This window comes from Lethenteron reissneri, chromosome 64 (assembly GCF_015708825.2).
Source record: "Lethenteron reissneri isolate LAM-NWPU_2019-01 chromosome 64, ASM1570882v1, whole genome shotgun sequence".
Taxonomy (NCBI): Eukaryota; Metazoa; Chordata; class Hyperoartia; order Petromyzontiformes; family Petromyzontidae; genus Lethenteron; species Lethenteron reissneri.
This window is the reverse complement of record NC_083842.1, coordinates 12,145,842-12,166,231: the sequence shown is the minus strand read 5'-3', so window position 1 is coordinate 12,166,231 and position 20,390 is coordinate 12,145,842. Positions and strand designations below refer to the sequence as shown.

The window sequence follows — 20,390 nt, the reverse complement described above, 5'->3', positions numbered from 1 at the left end:
CGCGGGCGACTCGGGGAGGATCGAGCCACCAGCTGAGCTGCCACCGCTGAGTACCTGGGTTCGATTCCGGGTGTATGGTTGCCCAGCTGTGATTCCAACTGGGTTCTGAAGTGGAAGTGAGTTGATGATCTCATAATAATGTACGGTGCGGCGGAAAGAACCAGTCACGTTAAAGTTGCTCCGGCATTCATTTGGGATAAATTCCAGGGTTGCGCTGCTCTGAACGGATACTTCTTGTCACGACGTGACTCTGATAACACAATCGGGATAACATTGAGGAAAGAGACGAGAGATTTTTTTTTAAAGGGCATTTTGTAATTCCAGGCAAGACAGGAGGAGCCAGGACAAGAGACACGTGCACCAAAAAAGAAGGATTGTGAAACCCAGACAAACTGCAGGCACTCCAAGGAAATAACAAGTTAATGTATACCGTGGTCCGACGTTCCCAGAGAAGGCAATGGATGCGTACAAAAATCGGCGATGATGAGATGGCAGCGGAGAGAGGTCTTGGGATGAAGGGGCATCCAAAGGGGGAGACAAAGTTGACGATTCGCCCTCGATCATTGTCGTCGTCGTCATTGTCAGCGGCCAGGGTTTATGCGCTGCAGGGTGAAGGCCTTCCCTAGTTTAACACGTAGGCTTTCGCGACCAAATGTAATGCATAATATAGGTTTTTTTGGGTTAGATCGTATAACTATAAATGTGTAATTAAACTCGCCACCACCCGACACATTTGGCTTGTCGCCTGATGAAGCTCGTTGTACTCAGATTGTAAATGTTGTGGATTTGCTCCCCAACACACCGGTGTGCTGTACTAGTGTAATGAGGACTTGACACACTTCTCTTGAGATGGCACTTTATTGAAGACACGTTCACTTGACAGGCAGAGACCGCACTGCAACAACTCAGTCTCCCGCGCATCTCACTTATATACCGACCGAGGCCACGCCCCCCTTCCCGAACATTCTCGCTGACTCTGGACGCTCGCTCCACCGGCAGACTCTACCGTCCTCTTCCGTCACCTGACCACACTCCCTTCTCGATCATTCCCGTAGCCACCAGTCCCTTCGAACTCACAACTGACTCCCCTGTCATTACCTGCTGTGGCCACTAGTGCATTTGCACTGTAGGCTGACTCCCCTGTCATTACCTCCCGTGGCCACTAGTCCACTTATCCCGCATGTAGGGTCTACTGTCAGTACACTCGGAACGAATTGGCCACGTTCTGTTTACGTTACAAACCTTACTAATTAGCCGTGTCGGGTGGCGGCTGGTTTAACAACACATTTATAGTTACGCGATCGAACCTAAAAACAAACTATATTATGGAGGCCTTCCCTAGTTCGTTGGCCATCCCTCACGGTCTCGTGACATCTGCAATCTGTCTCTCTTTTGCGCACGATCCGACCCTATCGCTCCATCTCCCCGGTGGGTCATCCTCTCTTGGTGCTTTCCTTCCTTTGGCCGGCATTCTGTCACCGGTCACGTCAATATTATTTATTTATTTTATAAGGCATAGCGGATCCAACAACAAAGGGCTTCCAAGTACCGTACAGTACAATATACACATCTACAAAAAACCCACATCTCTAGTTTATCTAACATATAGGAAATAAGTCTGTTTTTAGTTTCTAAATGGGAGAATTGTCAGCGGTCAGGCGCAGTTCTTCAGGCGGAGGCGTTCCAAATCTGAGTTAGGGCCGAGGACCAAAGAAGCCCGAACCTCGGAACTTTTATGCCGAAAGCGTGGCTGATAGCGGAGGCATGGTCAATGGTGCGTGAGAACCTACTAACACCTAGGATTTGTAAAGCTGCAGTCTTACCGGTGAAATGTTGAGGCAGTTGCCAAAAGAGGCCACTCACTTGACAGTCAACGCAACGTCTTCGATTTGTGTTTGCTCTCTGAGCAATGGCTCTCAGTTTATCTCCACGTGTAAGTGTCTCTCCGTGTGCTTCTCTCTTCTCTTTTTTAGCTTTCGTTCCACCTTTGTCCGGGGCCCATGTTTCTGATTAATCCGTCGCAGCTGACAAATACGTAATGAATGAAACATTTTTTTTATTCAAGCCCATTTGCTATGCTACTTTCATTATCACATTAAGTTTTTACGGAAAATAACTCAACTCTGCTCTCGTTTGCCTCTTGAGTTGAAAATTTTGGTCCTCATTGTAATCCAACGTTTTTTTTAAAATGTTGTTTAGCAAAATCGTTTATCTTGCATCCAACTTTGCAGCCTTGTTTGCAAAATTTACTCTTTCGCTTTTGGAAATTCGTTTCCATCGCTCTGACAACTATTTCATAAAACGCCTCCTACGTATACACCTATGCTTTAATTTTCTCTAACCCACTTTTCAGATACTATATAGTTGAATGTTCCTGTCAAAAGTCTTGAGTAAGAGTGTATCTGCTCATCTAACTCTTCCGATTCGGATTTTGCCGCGAACTTCATTCCCTCTTCTTTCAGTGTCAATTATTTTGATAACTTCTATGTTATTATATTTTTGTTATCAAGATCTTGGTTTGTTGACAGATTGGATGACTGCTGTCATTGTACAGAGGCTGATATCGATCACATGAACGTAAATTTTCCCCCACTGGCCAAGGGATGAACACCGCCCCTCAATAGCATTCCACCGTGGACAGGGAATCACCTCACTTACAGCTCTCCGAAGCGTTTTCCGATTGTTAGCGCACATCGTTCGTTTCGCTCCAAATTCCAGGGAGCTTCTTTAGCAACATTTTGGTACGAAGTCCGATGTTCCGCAGGTCCAACCCGAAAACACATTATTCGAGAGCTATAGAGGGAGTAAACACGAAAACCCGCTCCGTAGTGCCACGCTTTCACTTTTTTACTTTGAGCCACAGCTTCCGCCTTTTCTGCAGTGATTCCAGAATAGAGGTGACCCACGATTCGGTGACGAGCAATGGCTCATCCCTATGCCTTCACCGCCGTCCCCCACCACCACCACCACCAACCGCCACCCCCACCAACGCTCCGGCGCCACGTAGCTCCACAAACCCTTCTACATCAAACGGTACTGGCGCGCCACCGTCGGCCCGAAGGGATCGCGTTGTGCCCGAGTCACGGCCATTAATGCGAAAGCCAAAAAAAACTCACGGACGGCCTTTTTGAAAACAGAACAGACAGGTCTTCTTCCCCTGCAGCCAAGTCCCAGGCGCATCCAACTGCACGTGGCACACGAGGTGACTGCGTTGGTATTGCGACTCGACCGGGGCGTACAGGTTATAGCCAGTCTGAAAAGACATCTGTCAAGGCTTCGGAAAGTCAACATGTTTATTCACGGTCACCTAAATGTGCACGCGGTGGCAGAGAGCGCTGAGCAGCACTGCTGAGACGCTGCGAGTTCTCTTGCTGAGGTTTCGTGAAGTCACCGGCGTTCAGACGGGGGGGAGATTCGAGTGTTGAGAGGTTGATGGGGACTGTTCACTGTTACCACACGAGGCGACGCGAGTGCGCCTCGAGTTTATCTGATTTCTCCTGGCACTGGTCAACAAAATAAGTAACTTGTTTAATTAATTAATAATTTTACATGAGTGAATGAAAACCTGAGTTTGTAAAAAATATATCAAATCGCGTTTTCTTGATTTACCGAATTATTCGAGTTATCACCTAATACCGGCAGGTTTTCTTGCTCCCCAGATGTAAAATGTCACTGTTCCCTCCGCCTACAACAATCGCGATTGCGTTGAGAGGTGTATAGTAAGATCATCGGTTATCCGGCGGCTTTGGCGGGGGGGTGGAAGGGGCCGCCAGATAATCACAATCATTATTTAAAATAGCTTATTTTTGTCCATTCTTGCGTAGGTGTTGCTTATATATAATTTTTTGTCTTTTACATTTGTTTACTATACAAAATTGGCATAAATAAACATACAAATAGACAAAATTAAATATCCTCCTGTTAAAAAGTTCCTGCATTTACTGTACCGTACTTACCACTCCCATCTCGAAGACTTCTGCATGGGGTGATGTACGTACTATGCTCATGTTGCAACAACATGATGTGTTTTACGATCACAGGACTGATGCAACCTTTGGAGCGGTTTCTTCCGCTTTTACCGGATGAGCCCCGGGGACTGCTGGACAATGCTGGAAGCCAGATAATCGATGATCAACTATTTCCACCCACGTCGAATGTTTTGACGTACAGAATTCACACCAGATTGAGAAGCGAATTCGTCCTGGAAAACTCTAGCTCCTGTCCAAATTGGCAGGCAACTCTGGAGTATTTTTTTGTTATGAGACCTTTTTTTGCTAATATTTATATAAATAAATATCTTGATCTGTATGTCTCAAAAACATGTAGGGTACTTCCCGACAAGGTATAAAGCTGATATTTGGTACGTAGGTAGTTTTTATGACACAAACAACAGAACAAATCTGAAAACCCAAGATTTTTAATTTTAAGGCCCCCAAATCTCGATTTTTAAGTGACGTATAAACATGTTTGTGCGTGATAATTGTTTTTTTACCCTTCTATCTGGCAACAAAACTGACACCTTTTTTAAAAGGAGTCGTGTTTACATAGACCACAATACCTGCAGTCATAATGCAAACAAAAACATAACTCTGATAATGTGCACTGTCCTTGAAGTTGATTGGTCCACACCCGAGACAGCTTTCCTTAGAGCCTAGTCTCACGTGAGATATGTGTTCTTTATAATAAAACGAAGAACGGAATTTTAAATTGAGTGGTTTCTGATGGGTACGCTTTTAAATATGAGTAGAATCAAGTCGTCAACAATTTTTGTGTTTTTTTTGCTGTTAAATATAATGTTTGGAGTAGTTTTTAATGTCTGATCATAGATACAAATTGTAAAGAAATCATACCAGGTTAATTATTCTATTGATGAATTCCTGCAGTCACGAAAGCTTTAAGTCAAGATTTATTTACTGAAAACTTTTGCCTGGCAAAGACAGGCTTCATGAACTTGTCAAAGTATAAAAAATTTGAATGGTGAACATGCAAACAAACATGCTCTACACCAGAGACAATACGGATGTAGTGGCATCGTAGGGTGTCACTGCATGATTATGTGAAGCTAGTCGGTGTGAGGCATGACACACGGCGTTCACACCACTGACAGCCCTGCTTCGTGGATGCAGTACCGGCCCTAGTGGGGGCCGGCTGAGATCGCCTGTTAGGGATGGATAGCACTGCACTCTGCGTGCAGTGCCAGCCCCTAGAGGTTAGGGGCGAGAGTGCCGGGTATGGTGCGGGGTTCACCGGGGGCCATGGCACTCTTGGTGAACCCGCGGGGCACGTGATCGGAGGTACCGACTGGGGGGGACCCCCAAAGAGGGGGCTGGGGGATAACAGGTCCAGGGAATATCCCTCTAGGACCTTCGAGAAGGTGGGCGTGGCTATGGGCGGAGCCAGTCCCGCCACTGACAATATAAGCCGGAGCCCTGAACGAGTCCGGCTGCTGTTGTTATACGCATCAAGACTCCAAGTCGTCACCCAAAGGAAGAGCCCCGACTACAAGACCCGAACCCGAGCCGGGGTCCCGTCCGATATAGCCTCCCCAGCGTGTGTTAGGGTTTGCTAGCCTGGAGGGACTTCCTCCCTAGGTTATCGGGTAAAGGGGAGATACCCCTTGGTGTTTAGGGCTGAATTGTTAAATAAACGTGTTGCCTCCAAGAAGCCTTCGTCTCCCTTCGTGTGAACTACTACACGTATATTATAATAGCATGTAATAGTTTTCATGTTCACCACAAGTACGTGTGGTTGGAACATCTTAACACCTGTTTTATTGCCAGAAAGGGTAAAACTTATTTTTTATATGTTTTTGTTGTTTATTTTTAAGCAGGAGTCACGACAATAGTGTTGGAGGTGTTAGGGGGCGGCAACTTGAGTCTTGAGTTATGTGATTCATGGAAACGTGGTAAATGTGTAGTGACTCAGTCGGAGACAGGGTTCTTAAGGCACCCTCTGTTATTAAACACGTTGGGGAGCTAACCGCGCCCCACGTGCTTACACACTAGTCACACACCCTTCTCTTTCGACGGCACTACCTAGCTAGAACAATTGGCAGGCTGTTTAGCTAGCGGTGTCTAAGGTGGTTGAGATGGCAGCGACAAAGTTGACGAACAGCGACACAGCGAGGGGATCCACTTCCAGCAACAGCCCTGAGCCCCCACCCCGGGCCCCCTCTTATTCTCCTGGCGTGGCCTCGCCCCGCCCTTGCCACGCCCCCTTTTCTAGTACCTACTAGCAGGTTCTTGGGCTTCCAGATCGACCCCTTCCTGGGCTTCCCCTTTGATCTTCTCCTGCTGACGTGTGTACTGCCCCCTCCTGCCAGTACCACTTCCCTGTCAGCAGCCTGCGTAATTACATTACAAATGTATGACCTCACCAAAGAGCCGTCGTGTTCAAATTGGGTTTTTCACTCCATTAAGTTTTGAGGTAAAAAGTAATAAAGTTTGTGGGCATTCAACGAATGTTCTTTGCATATGTGCCCCTAGTATGAATAAGTTGATCGGTATGTATGTGTAATGACTTCGAAGACACGGACTGTCGAGGGTGTCTTTATTCTTTTCTCGATCTCTTTACAGCGTCCATTCGATCTCACATTTACGATTTGAGGACATAACGACCGCTGACTATAGCTGACCGACTATATAGCGACGACTGACTATACAGCTGACTGACTAGCGACAACTGACTATACAGCTGACTGACTATATAGCGACGATGGAGACGACGGCGATGAAGCGACAACAGCGACGATGGCGATGAAACAATGACAGCGATGACGGCCAGGACTCCGAGCCCCACGGCAGCCTAGAACCCCGCTTCTCGCCCCCTTTTATCCTCCAACGTGGCCATGGCTCTGCCCCTGGCCACGCTCCTCTTCTTGAACTCCCTCACAGGTTCCTGAAGCCTCTAGATCATTCCCCTCTTAGTTCCCCTGGCCTGGTTATCCCCCCTTTTGGTCGCTAGGCATATATACTCTCTCTGTTGTAATCCTATACTGTTTCCACACCCGTAGTTACCACTCGTGGCTGCTAGTCCACGCACTGTCTCTACATATGTACGTTATGTTGAACTTCTTTCGCACAGTACATAGCCAATGGCGCTAAATCGTAGGTGCGGGGGAAGGACAACAAAGTTAATACAAAACCACAAACTATGGAGAGGACTTCATAAATATGTCTGTGAAGCACCAAAATGTATCACGGTGCTTGGTGTATTGGCCGCCGTTGATATACAGTAGAACCCCTCTTAACGACCACCCCTGTTAATGTCTAAATCGCTTAATGACAGACCTCCATAGAGCCCAATGTGTTTGCTTACCGACCATTCCACTTTTAACGATGGGTTGTTGTAGGTAAAGTAAATATGAATTTGGGTGAAAAGGGGTATGTTTCGATGTTATCGGAACGAATTAAACCTTTTAACATGTATTTCCTATACTCGCTTAACAACCGGTTTCGTGGAACCAATTACCATAGTTAAGAGGGGTTCTACTGTACACATACTAAACAATTGGCTGACAGAACATCAACTGAATCCTTTTCAGGGGCCAAATTAGCCCATCATTTTCTCTGGGTCGACAAACATGAGCACCACTTTGTGAGTAGTCAACAGAAGAGAGAAAAGTCGTCCCACACCATGGGAATGTGGAATTTTATCCCTTGATTCAGGGTCACCTATATACAGGAGATGGGGGGTGAAGTCACATTGGCTTCTTTCGACCGTGTTATATAATTTCCATTCAAATGCAAATTCCTTTAAAGAACATTTCTGAAAAAAAGCAAACTAGATCTTAAGATACACAACTCAGATATGTGTTCCAGGCCATTTCACGTGAATGTGAAGCCTTGTGAATGATAGGGGAGGGGAAAGGCTAAAAGGTAGAGAACAAGAGCAAGCTATACTCTTTGGTTCTTTCGGTAAAGTCACGTAGGTATTAAAATAAAATATCACGACGTTTCGATCGCAACACAAGCGGTCGTCCTCAGACGGAAAAAATCATCCAGCAGTGGAACTGCTGAACCAGGAAGAAACAGCGAGAGAGCTGTTACAACAAGACGTTATATATGTGGTGAAGAGCAAGCAGGCGGGGTCTGAGCTGGAAAGGAATTCCATCCCCGCACGCAAGCACGTCAGTTGTGTTAATGGGGGAGAATAGGGAGAGAGAGATTAGGGAGAGAGATTATAATGAAATGAGCGTCTGTCGCCGCATAAGAGTATCGCCCCCCATATGCGCACAACAGCAGTGTTAATGGGAGATTAGCACTATGTTGATGGGGGAGATTAGGCAGAGAGATTAGGGGGATTAGCAGGTTAATGTCATGTCTATGTGTAACACGATGCGGCCCTGCCAACTGCGCTGTGAGAGGCAAACGCGTCCACGCAAGAGAACCACCGCAACGGTGGTCGCGCCAGTGAGACACACAGCCCATCACACAGCCAGAACCATCGATACATTGACGCTAAGGGAGCAGAGATGGCCATGTTAGTGAGACCCCAGCCCGTTAATACAGAGGCACCTAACAGGGCAATGCAACTCAGAGAGTCGGAGATAACAGCCAAACGGCAGGGAAGAATGGAAGCACCACAGCAAGTTACGACTTTGCTTGGTTAATAACGGCCTTCCAATTATTGCTCAGCTTATGCCCATCTTCTCGGTTGAAATTGTTTCTGTGTTTATATATCTGGATGGCTTCATGGACAAATCTTTGATGGTAGCCCGAAGCTTTGCAGAGTACCTTGGTCTCGGAAAAAAACAATATTGTGCGAGCCCACTGCGTTATAACAATGATCAGCCACGGCAGAGGTATTGGTTCTGCCGTATTTCAAATCTGCCATGTGTTCGCGAACACGGTCCGAGACATGTTTCGATTCCCAAATGTCACTGCTGCCGCAGACACAACTTAGTTTGTAGACACCAGGGTATTGCATGTCAGGAATGACATCCTTCACAGATGGGATCAAATCACGGATTTTGTGTACTGTATTGAATCGGACCTGGATCTTGTGTTTGTTTAAAATTTAGGAAATATTTTCGGTAACACCTGCTACGTATGGCAAGGTGATGGTTTTCATTGGGTCCTCATATGTTTGTCTCCCTATGGTTGGGGATACAGCTTTGCGGATTGTGCGGTCTGAGTATCCATTCATCTTGAGGGCTTGGTGTATGTGCTCCAGTTCACTGGCTAGGTGGCGCAAGATTTTAGATGCGACATGGCAGGAACACCATGATGGACGCACATGATAGTACTTTAAAATAGAATGTTCTACATCAAGGAAGCTTCAACACACACGTGTTAATCGTTTGATAATAATGTGCATCCCTTTGTCAAGTCACTGCTGGATGAAGGCCTCCATGTGAATTGTTGGTTGTGGAAATTGTTTGGCCACCTCACGCTGATCAGCGTGGGGTTATCCAGGGCCTGTGGTTCAGATGCGTGTTAGCTTGTTTACTGATGTTAGCAGTGATCCGGGATTTGAACTCCGATCACATTTTCCACAGACCAAAGCCGGACACATTTGTCACTCAGCCTACATGTATCAAAGCTTGTGCAATATACTATCCGTGTCAAAAAGTTCAACACAACTGTACCATCAGATTTGTTATTCATATCAACTCCAGTCACCCGACTGTCCGAGTCAAACCGGGACTGGTGGCAACCTATACATTGGCTGGGTTATTTGCGCAGGGTGCTAACCACTGCACCACCACTCCAGCCTGTAATGGTATATAGAACTACAGTATCGAGCTAGAGATGTTCCAAAAATAGTGACTTAAAAATTTCAAACTAAGTTTGGCAGGACTTTTTTGTTTTCACATGGGTGCAGTTTTTACATTCTGAAGGAAATGTTTACACTTCATGGGGAGTAGTTTTGCGGTTATATAAGACACGCCGCAAAAAGAAGCTTAAGTACCACCGAAGCTACGAGGTGTACACTGCAAGTTGGGGTTTAATTTTATTTTGTTTTCCAAATTCAACTCCCCTTTCGCCCGGAGATAATCCTTCAGCACTGCAAAGACAATCGTCCCTTTAAACCGGCACGCGAGTGCTTTTCGTCGTTGTTAAAAAGCACAGATAACCAGTTCTGCAACTTTTCAACCTTCTACACAACGGCGGTCATTTTAAATTCCAAAATGGCCGCTTGAGGACAGGGAAGGTCAAGGGCATAGGATGCTGGGGGGGGGGGAGTGAAATCATATTTATTTTATACCAGAGAAATCTGATGAGCTACAAAGCTATTTTTTTGTTCACAGACGTCCAGTAGGGGGGATTACAACGATAGTAGTATACCTGTCACACCCTTTTCAGTGCCTACTTATTACAGACCAATTCAGACATTATCGGTCAACCCTTATACATCTCAACGTTCATCCTACAAAGTTCCCATCACAGGGGAGAAACACAAATAGACCAAAACAATGTTTGCCCGTATGGAAACGGCTGTCAGCCGTATGGACATGAAAACTCAATTCCCATGTACAAGAATACGGGTAAACCGTATGGGTTGACAGGTACGTAGTAGTACAAAGCACAAGAAAGGTAAAAAAATAACCCAAACGCATACAAATACAACTAAACCATTCCCCATCCGAGCAGGCAAAGCCCACTGAGGTTATTAACTTATGTTTTCCGAAGCGACCTGGCTATCACGAATGAAAGCCACTCAACAAAGTGGCCCATCAATTGGACATTCATTTTATAGTAGGCTGCAAAATAATGAGGTGGGGGCAATTGTGAGAGGCGGGGGCGGGTGAGGTGGGGTGGGGGCTGGTGAGGTGGGGGCTGTGAGGGGTGGGGGAGGGTGAGGTGGGGTGGGGTGGGGGCGGGTGGGGGAGGTTGGGGCTGTGAGGGGTCAGGGCGGTTGATTTGGGGGGGGGAGGGTCGCCGAGAGGGGGGGGGGGGGGTGTTAACTTTGACAGGCCATCAAGAAAAGGGGCGTGCGCCGATCAACGCGCACCAACCAATCACCCGCGTCGCTTGTCGAGCGGACCACGCCCATACATGACTATGTTTGGAACCGGAAACAACGTGGGCGTCTGCCCCATCTCCAGGTGGTACGACTCACGTGGTTTGTGTGGGGGTGAGTTGGGAGGAGGGAGCCACTGTCCCCACTGTAGAGCACAGGTGAGCACGGGTGAGCACAGGTATGCGTGTTTGTACCCCACCCAAGTGAAGTATTCGCCCAGGTGTGTTTGTTGCACAGAGCGTGCTCGTGCGCAGTGGTGAGCGTCACACTGTTCAATGTGAGGCAGGTGAGGTCTGTGCGTGGTGTGTGAGGTCTGTGTGTGTGTGGTCTGTGTATATGTGGTCAGGTGTGAGCGTCACACTGTTCCAGGTGAGGTGTGTGTGTGGTCTGTGTCTGTGGTCTGTGTGTGTGGTCAGGTGTGAGCGTAACACTGTCCCAGGTGAGGTGTGTGTGAGGTCTGTGCGTGGTGTGTGTGGTCTGTGTATGTGTGGTCTGTGTATGTGTGAGGTCTGTGTGTGTGCGGTCTCTGTGTGTGTGTGGTTTGTGTGGTCTGTGTGTGTGTGGTCAGGTGTGAGCGTCACACTGTTCCAGGTGAGGCAGGTGAGGTCTGTGTGTGCGTGGTAAGTGTTGTGTGTGGTGAGTAGGGGAGCGGTAGTGACACGAACCCGTTGGATACCCGGGTTCGATTCCAGCTCAGGGTCAAGAGCAGTGGCGATTATCTCAAATTGTCGTGGGCTTCCTCTAGGTCTACTCGGCTTCAAATGAGTACATAATGTGGTGCGTAAACATCAACACTCGGGACTCGAAGGCGGCCGTGCTTGGTTCTCGCTAACAACAAAAGTATTTGGTGAGTGACACAATTGGGGTGTGCGTGGTGAGTGTGAGTGACACGGTTGGGGGGTGTGTGGTGAGTGTGAGTGGTGGGTGTGAGTGACACGGGGTGTGTGTGGTGAGTGTGAGTGACACGGTTGGGGTGTGTGTGGGTGAGTGTGAGTGACACGGTTGGGGTGTGTGTGGTGAGTGTGAGTGACACGGGGTGTGTGTGGTGAGTGTGAGTGACACGGTTGGGGTGTGTGTGGTGAGTGACACGGTTGGGGTGTGTGGTGAGTGTGAGTGACACGGTTGGGGTGTGTGGTGAGTGTGAGTGACACAATTGGGGTGTGTGTGGTGAGTGAGTGACACGGTTGGGGTGTGTGTGGGTGAGTGTGAGTGACACGGTTGGGGTGTGTGTGGTGAGTGTGAGCGACACGGGGTGTGTGTGGTGAGTGTAAGTGACACAGTTGGGGTGTGTGTGAGTGACACGGTTGGGGTGTGTGTGGTGAGTGTGAGTGACACGGTTGGGGTGTGTGTGGTGAGTGTGAGTGACACGGGGTGTGTGTGGTGAGTGTGAGTGACACGGTTGGGGTGTGTGTGGTGTGAGTGACACGGTTGGGGTGTGTGTGGTGAGTGTGAATGACACATTTGGGGAGTGTGTGGGTTAGTGTGACACAGTTGGGGTGTGTGTGGTTAGTGTGAGTGACACAGTGAGTGACAGTTGGGGGGTGTCTGGTTAGAGTGCCATAGTTGGGATGTGTGTGTATAGTGTGAGTGACAAAGATGGGGTTAGTGATCTTGTCTTTAGGTGTGTGTGGTTAGTCTGAGTGACACGGGGTGTGTGTGTGTGGTTAGTGTGGCACAGGCGACGTGTGTGTTATTGACGAAGCGGAGGTGCCAGTGGTTAGCCGTGTCATTCATGGTAGTACATTGTATTATACCTTACAACACACCTTGAGAGAGGCAGTTGTGCCCCGCTTATGAGAAACAAAGAGTAGATGTCGCGTTTAATGTGGCGCAGGTGACCAAGTTTGTTACAGCAGCAGTTTCTCTAAAGTAAAACCTCTCCGACCCAGATGGATGGCGTACTGCAAATAATATAAAATGACACATCATAACTTAATTTGAATTACAATATTTAGGTTTAATTAATCTGTTTCAGTAACGCTTGAGTCAAATAAATTGATGACTACTCTGTGTGGATGAATACTCCTAAGCAGTGGAAGGGATGAGATGAGATTCACTGATTGTGAAGGGCTAATGAGATTTTCTGACAGGCTTGAAGACATTTACAGGGTCTTTATTTTTTAAGTTTATTACTAGTCTTTCAATTGGTCTGATGCTGACTTTATGTTCACGTTATACGGTCGTATTAAATTTCTAATAGGTTTTAACAAAGATAAAAAAAAATTGTATGTACATAGCCAACCTGCGCTAATCAGCGGTGCAGGGGGAAAAGGACAACACACTTAAACACACAAAATATTCAGTTCTAAAGATATTAGTTTGTCAAGCTAGATGATTTCAAACCGCATAGCTCCCATTGGCTTCCTAATCTCGGAAGGGCAGAGCATTCCAGACGGCCGCAGAAGTACCGCGCCGATGCCGGCGACTGCCGTCTTTGTTTCGATGGCTTCGCTTAAAAGCCACTGCGATTTCATGTATTTGTAGTGTCATTGATGAAGGCACCGTAGTGTAGCGACAGTACAGTGCGAGTGGTACTGTATGGGCAGAGCCTCCTTCGGGCACCGGATGGACATAGAAAGGTAGAGTCTGGGTAAACAGTAGGGGACACGTAACCGGATGAAGTGGAAACGGGGACCAGGGTGAAAGGAACACGTGAGGTGGGTCCTGAACCCTCGGGAAGGATCTAGAAAAATGGGCGTGGCCAAGGGCGGGGCCGCAAGAATAAAAGCCGAGCCCCGGGGGGGGGGAGGGGGCGTTCATCCTGGCTGGGAATAAACCTTTGTGGTCTCCGGGCGTCGTGCACGTGGACCAGGCAGCGTGTGTTGGCTGTCCTGGTCCGATTTAGTAGTTGTCCCATCCAAAGTGTATATAGTTAAGAATAGGAGAGGTGGGTTACCACCCTATGTCGTTATCCCGTTAGTGTTAAGAGTTGTGTTATGTTAGTTAATAAAACGTGTTGCCTCCAAGTTCTAGTGTGTGCCTCGATTGACCCCATTACATATTTCTTCAAATAATAATCAGTGCAGTAGCAAGGACAGGGCAGTTGGGGGCAGCCGCCGTAGGTTGCCAAGGGGGGGGGGGGGGTGAGGATAGCGCGGCGTGCTCTGTTTGTGAATGGCTGATTGAAATGTTGCAAAATGAAGCGAGTGGTGATGGACAGAATGGGCGGATGTTGGTTGGTTCAAATAATGACCGAAGAGAGCGGAGTGTATAGCCTTGTATCAGCAGTGGACCCACGTGGTAGAATGATGCCTTCGAATTGACCACGCAGATAACATTGTTATGCTGTCGCGCACAGAGAATAATTAGTGTGCCCAGGTGGTTAATTTGTTACTTTATTTCACTTAGTTTGGTAGCCTTTCTGGCTTGCCCCGACTGAAGGTACTGTTTCATAGATAACATATCAAAATACAGATTTGAAGCTTTCGTGACTGCAGAAATCCATACTCTTTGGTTCTTTCGCTAAAGTCACGTAGTTACAAATAAAATAAAAACAAATCACGACGTTTCAATTGCAACACAAGCAATCATCATCAGGTGGGAAACCACAGCAAGGTTTTTTTTGCTGAAGTGGGAGAGAGATTCTAGATTTGAAGCTTTCGTGACTGCAAGGATTCATATTCTTAGGTTTTTTCGGTAAAGTCACGTAAGTAAAACATCAAAATTTGGTATAAACATGGGCATTTTCGTTCTTTTCTATCATGTGTATCAGGCCTCCCCTCCCCCTCTCTGTCCAATGCGTTGGCGTTGTGCAACAGCAACAGCGCCCATGCCGTCGTGCATTCTTTTGCCCCCCCCCCCCTCCCGATGCGTTGTACGTTGGCACTCCGTGCCGTCTTTGAGCCCCGCGCCCCCTCCCTCCCGATACGTTCCATTCATTGGCTACCACATTCTGATTAGCTCCCCCCCCTCTCCTCCCCCTCAACTTGCTTTTTAAGGGATTACATCTTGAATCATTGCCTCACTTGATGCAGCTAATCCGGCTGTGACGGTCCCACCTGATGACGGAGACTTGTGTTGCCTCCGAAACGTCGTGATTTTTGTTTTATTTTATTTATTTTTATTAATTTTGATGTTTTACCTACGTGACTTTACCGAAAAAACCTAAGAATAAGAATGGGAGAGAGATGCCGTGGTAAGAGGTTATATAGGTAAGAGAGGGGGGGGGGCAAGGGGGGAGAGAGAGGGGGGGCGTGGGGTAGGGGGAGGGGAGCGTTGCGTGGACGTTAGGAGAGGAACGTGAAGCTGGACGGGGGGAAGTGGGCGGGGCTGGAAGTGGGAGGCCGAGAGAACTGGGGATGCAGGGGGGGCGGAGTTAACTCGGAAACACGGGCGGTGCACGAGTGTCAATGCAGCAACAACGCCAATGCAGCAACAATGCCAATGCAGCAACAAAGCCAATGCAGCAGCAATGCCAAACGCTGGGGATGCGGGGGGGGGGGGCGGAGTAAACTCGGAAACACGGGCGGTGCACGAGTGTCAATGCAGCAACAACGCCAATGCAGCAGCAATGCCAATAAAGCAACAAAGCCAATGCAGCAGCAATGCCAAACGCTGGGGATGCGGGGGGGGGGGCGAATTAACTCGGCAAAATAGACTAGTACCCGGCAAATATGATGGGACAACCATAAACAGTTAAGGTTTTTTACCTGGTTAATAACATCCTTCCAATGATTGCTCAATTTGTATCCATCTTCTCGGTTAAAGTTATGTCTATGTTTATATATCTGGATGGCTTCATGAACAAACTTTTGTGATTTGTTTATTTATTTATTTCTAACTACAGTACGTGACTTTACCGAAATAACCAAAGAATATAATAATACATTTGTAGGAGATTTGGAAAAGAGAATCCTCATCATGGGAAGATAGCCCATAGATGTCCACTGCACATTTACATCATTTGTTTCCACTTTCCTCTGTCTGTGTGCCAATATGCGTCAAGTAGTTGCCACATCTTTCTGGCATCAATCTCTTTTTAAATCCTTTATATTAAGTTCGCGTGCTTGCTTGCTTGCTTGCGTGCTTGCTTGCTTAGGACCGTGCAAATCTTTCGGTCGTTTTTTAACCCACTTCCCGTGATCCAATCGAGCTGACATTTTCCACACAGACTCGTTGTGCCAGACAATTATTGTTCGTGAAAAAAAATTCCAAAAATGTTACACTTTTTAGGCAAAAACAAATATTTTACATATATTCAAATAGAACGCATTCATGGCTTTGGCTGAACGTCAGAGTGTAAGAGCCCAGAGCGTAACCCCTCCACAGGCCGTGGCGGAGTAGCGCAGTTGGTAGCGCCCTCGCTTCCCATGCCAAAGGTCGCGGGATCGATCCCCGCGTCCTCCACAGGCGAATATATTATTAAATCCTTTATATTAAGTTCGCTTGCTTGCTTAGGACCGTGCAAATCTTTCGCTCGTTTTTTAACCCACTTCCCGTCATCCAATCGAGCTGACATTTTCCACACAGACTCGTTGTGCGTGACAATTAATGTTCGTGAAAAAATCTTTCCAAAATTTTACACTTTTTAGGACAAAAAATTATATTTAATTACCAATTTCTTAATGGTGGCAGACAATCATCTGACGCATAGGTGGCAGCCATCTCAAGCCAGAGGACGAGAGGACTCTAGCCGCCACGCATATAAAGGATTTATAGTGAAAAACTTTGTTTTTACGGGTTTACTTGTTATCGTTGTCCAGCCATTCTCTGTTAGGTCTTTCTCTCTTTCCGGTTCCTTTCATTTTTACGAACAACACACTTTTAATTTTCCTGTTGCACCCATCCTGTGTGTCCAGATATTGCCAGTTTCCTTCTCAATCACTGCCTGCATCAGGTCTTCTTTGATGTGCAACATTTTTCTTACTTCTACATTGGTCGCTCTTTGGGTCCAGCTTAGATGCAGTAGGAAAAGAGAATACGGGAAGGAACTCCAAAGGCTAGCGATACTAGAGAAAATATCTGAAAGACAAGTGTGTTTGAACTGCAGTATAGTGGTTGAACAGAGTATGGATGAGGTGAAACCAGTCAGTCTGGTAGACCGAATGCTCAACATGGGTGGAGGGTGGCCAAGTGACTGGAGTGAATTGGTTAGTGTTGGCCCGCTTTGCCTCACCCCTCCCATTAACACGTATTCCTTTGGGGGAAAAGTTCCCGTTTCCTATATCTGTAATATGTGAAGGGAATGAAACCGCATTTTTTGTCCGATGAAAGAGCATGGTCTTCATCTTGGGGGGGGGGGGGGGATTTAGGAGCAATTTAGTGATGACAATTGATGGTCAATTAAATGGAAAACATGTTTGGAGACTCTTTTTGACTTTGTTTGGAGATTTACCCCATACTAGCATGTCAATTAGATGTGTAGGGCACGGACAGCGGGGGACAAGGACAGAAGTCAAACATAGTTCTACTACGACTACAAAAGTAATTATTATTTTGCCAGGTAAAGCCCACTGGAGTTATAAGCTCTTTTTCAGTGGTGACCTGGCCCACATGGGAAGTGGCTTATCGCATGTGGGGAATTTATAGTCGCCAAATAATCAAAAAGCATGCTTCTTAACGTTGAGGGAAAAACCAAGAAGATCCGAAGAAAAATCCACACACCCACCCCCAAAGGGATGATGAACCGAGTCTATCCCCACCCAGGATTTTTACTTGCAACCTTCCGATCGCTATATGGCTGAGCTCCCAGGGTAAATCAATTAATTTAACATCTTCTTTTTTGACAAATGAGAAATGAAATGTAGTTTATTTAAGAGAGTAGTGTCCAAAAAAGGGAATTAATATCATCACCAGATGGCTTACTTGGTAGACTGATGCTTGCAGATCGACCACGGAACACATCCGATTACACGTGTTCATTTATTTTTGAAAAATAATTTCCCACATACCCCTAATTCCGGCTTACTTGAGTCCGGTTTTTTGGATTTCGACATAGGCGATGCATACTTTGCACTACTGCTGTTGACAACGATAACTTGCCTTGTCAATGGAACTACTTGTCTGTTGCGCGTAACGTGAGCTCGTGACACAGGTGAGGTATGTGGGTGTGTGCTTCTTGCAGCTTGTGACACTGGAGCTGTTTGGTTCTTTCCAGTTATAGATTGAGTTGCGGTGTTCTGTCTTACGCTAGTTGCTTGACACGTGCATTTTGAGGGCAAAGATCGTGTCTCCATTGCTTAACAATGACACAGGTGGGGCGGTTTTGTTCGATGCGTTTTGTTTCCGTTACAGTTGTTGAGCAAAGGCCCAAAACGCCAAGCGGTTTCGCAGCAAACGGCACTTTTAAAGTTGTCCTATGTAAGAGTTTAATACGTTTTCTTGAATGTAATTGAGCAAGTTTGTACGAACTTTGGAGAAATTAAACAGAGAGAGGAAATGTCAAAGTCAAGAAATATAAATGTTTTGACCTTGTCAGGTGGTGGTTGAACTCTGTATGGCTAAGACTGAACAGTCAGTCTGGAGGATCGAGTCCTCATCGTGAAAGGAGGAAGCCATATCTTTCTTTCTTATGGCAGGGTGATAAGCAACGTTATATTTTGAGGTTCAGAGAGCCACTTGAGGCCTTACAAGAATTATGTTGTGAATGTCTGAGATGTTGCCATTGAATGTTCGAAGAGGGCATTGTTGGTTGACGTGTTCCATCACCTGGCTACGAACAGCCCCAGTTGTAATTCGTGGGCTGGCTTTTCATTTTTCACCGGAGTAATCGGTGGCCACCTGCCTTTCGATGTTCCGATGTGGTTCAAAACAGACCAAATGATCATTGGCAAGTCCATTCGAGGGAGTGCTCTGTAGTGCGATCGACGATGAGGCTGTTGTGTTGGACCATTGCCGTCATTGAGAGCTTTCACCTCTTTCCAGAGTGGAACCAATGTGTGAAGTTCACGGGAACAGTAACCATGCTAGCAGCGGTAAATTAATGAAAAGGACGCTACTACTGACCATTAGTAAATCGGAGAGCACTGGATCATCAATTCATGTGTCTGCTTTACATTGAGCCCTGTCGAGTACGGTGAGGTAGGATCTAGGTGCTCCATCTCGGATATATAATAACAGTATTCTAACTTCAGCTGTATTTTAGCTTTTTATATGAGATATAAGGGTTAATTGTTCAGAGTTAAAGAAGACATTTTCTAACAAAAGTTAAATCAAGTTTTTTCGATGCCGCATTAGCCAAATCAACAATATAACCATCTGTGAGAGGTCAGAGGAGATTGTTTTGTGAATCAGATAGGTTATTTTACTACGGTTAGGAATATAATTAAGTATTATTATGTTTGTTTACCTAAGAAATCTTCGCTGTCTCAAGACCCTTTTTCGAGAGGGCCCTGTCAAGTTTTTGCGGATGTGGGCGATGTTATGTATTATCCCAATTTATTCACTTGTGGGTAATATTTCAATGGCCTACTCATGTAAATCTAATGCATATTTATAGGCACCTTCACTCAGGACGCTTGACATAGCTTACAATATTGTGACAATATAAAATGATTTAGATGTCAGGGGCGTGCACGGATTTCCGAATGAGTGAGAGCGATAGAGGGCTGCTTAGGGATCACGAAAGGTTTGGGGAGGGACGGGAAGGAGTGGAGGGGTGAGGGGAGGGAAGAGAATGAGCAATAGAGAATAGGTGCGGCTTTAAAGAGAGTAACGGAAGGAGGTTAAGGAGGGGGGACTGCTCAATGTACAGGGGCAATGTTGAGTATGGGCAGTGTTGAGCCTACGCGCAGTGTTGAGCTTACGGGCGGCGTTGATCCTGCGGGCGGCATTGAGCCTACGGGCAGTGCTGAGTCTATGGGCAGTGTTGAGTCTACAGGTAGTGTTGGTCAATGTAAAAGGGAAGTTTATGCCAGTGGAGAGGTGCAAGGAGGGTGAAGGACCGAAGACGGGATTGGGTACAGGGAGGAAGGACAGAGTAGAGAAGATTGGGAACGAAGAGGACGAGGGAGAGAACATGGAAGGAGGTGAGAGAGGCAGGATAATGTGGGGCAAGACAATGAGGAGATTGAAAAACTTTTGTCAGATATTTGGAAAGGCAGCGGTAGTAAACGGGAAGCCAGTGGAGTTGAAAGAGGTGAGAATTAAAAGGGGGTTGAAAATCACTCGTGCAGAAGCAAATGATATATCGGGATCTTAAACGTCCACTGTAAAGCAGACAGGACATTTATTTTTACGGTTAATGCCCCTTCCTGGATAATTCAGGGCGACTGCTGGATTTGGACCGTGAACCTCTGTTATAAGCGACGAACACGCCATACTACTAGGCCGTGTCACCATAGGTTCGACGCTTCCACGATGGAGGAGCTGATTGTTGATGATCGATGGAGACACTTTGCCAAGTAACGAAGTCAAGGTGATAGGCCGATACTTACTTGCATGATATGGATACGCCCTTTTTTGTGTGGACTAGCAGTCCCCTGCCT

The 20,390-nt window shown here is 46.6% G+C and overlaps 1 protein-coding gene across 11 annotated transcripts in view; it reads left to right on the top strand.

Moving 5' to 3' along the window:
* LOC133359210 (uncharacterized) overlaps positions 1–20,390 on the top strand; it is a 67,631-nt gene that overhangs the window by 14,373 nt on the left and 32,868 nt on the right. For 2 of the 11 annotated variants that reach the window (XM_061577635.1, XM_061577639.1), the window contains exon 1: positions 11,312–11,812. The exons of 2 other annotated variants lie outside the window; for them this stretch is intronic. The gene's annotated coding sequence lies outside the window, so the exon portion shown is untranslated. 7 more of the 11 variants (XM_061577641.1, XM_061577638.1, XM_061577637.1 and 4 more) reach the window with 7 other exon arrangements.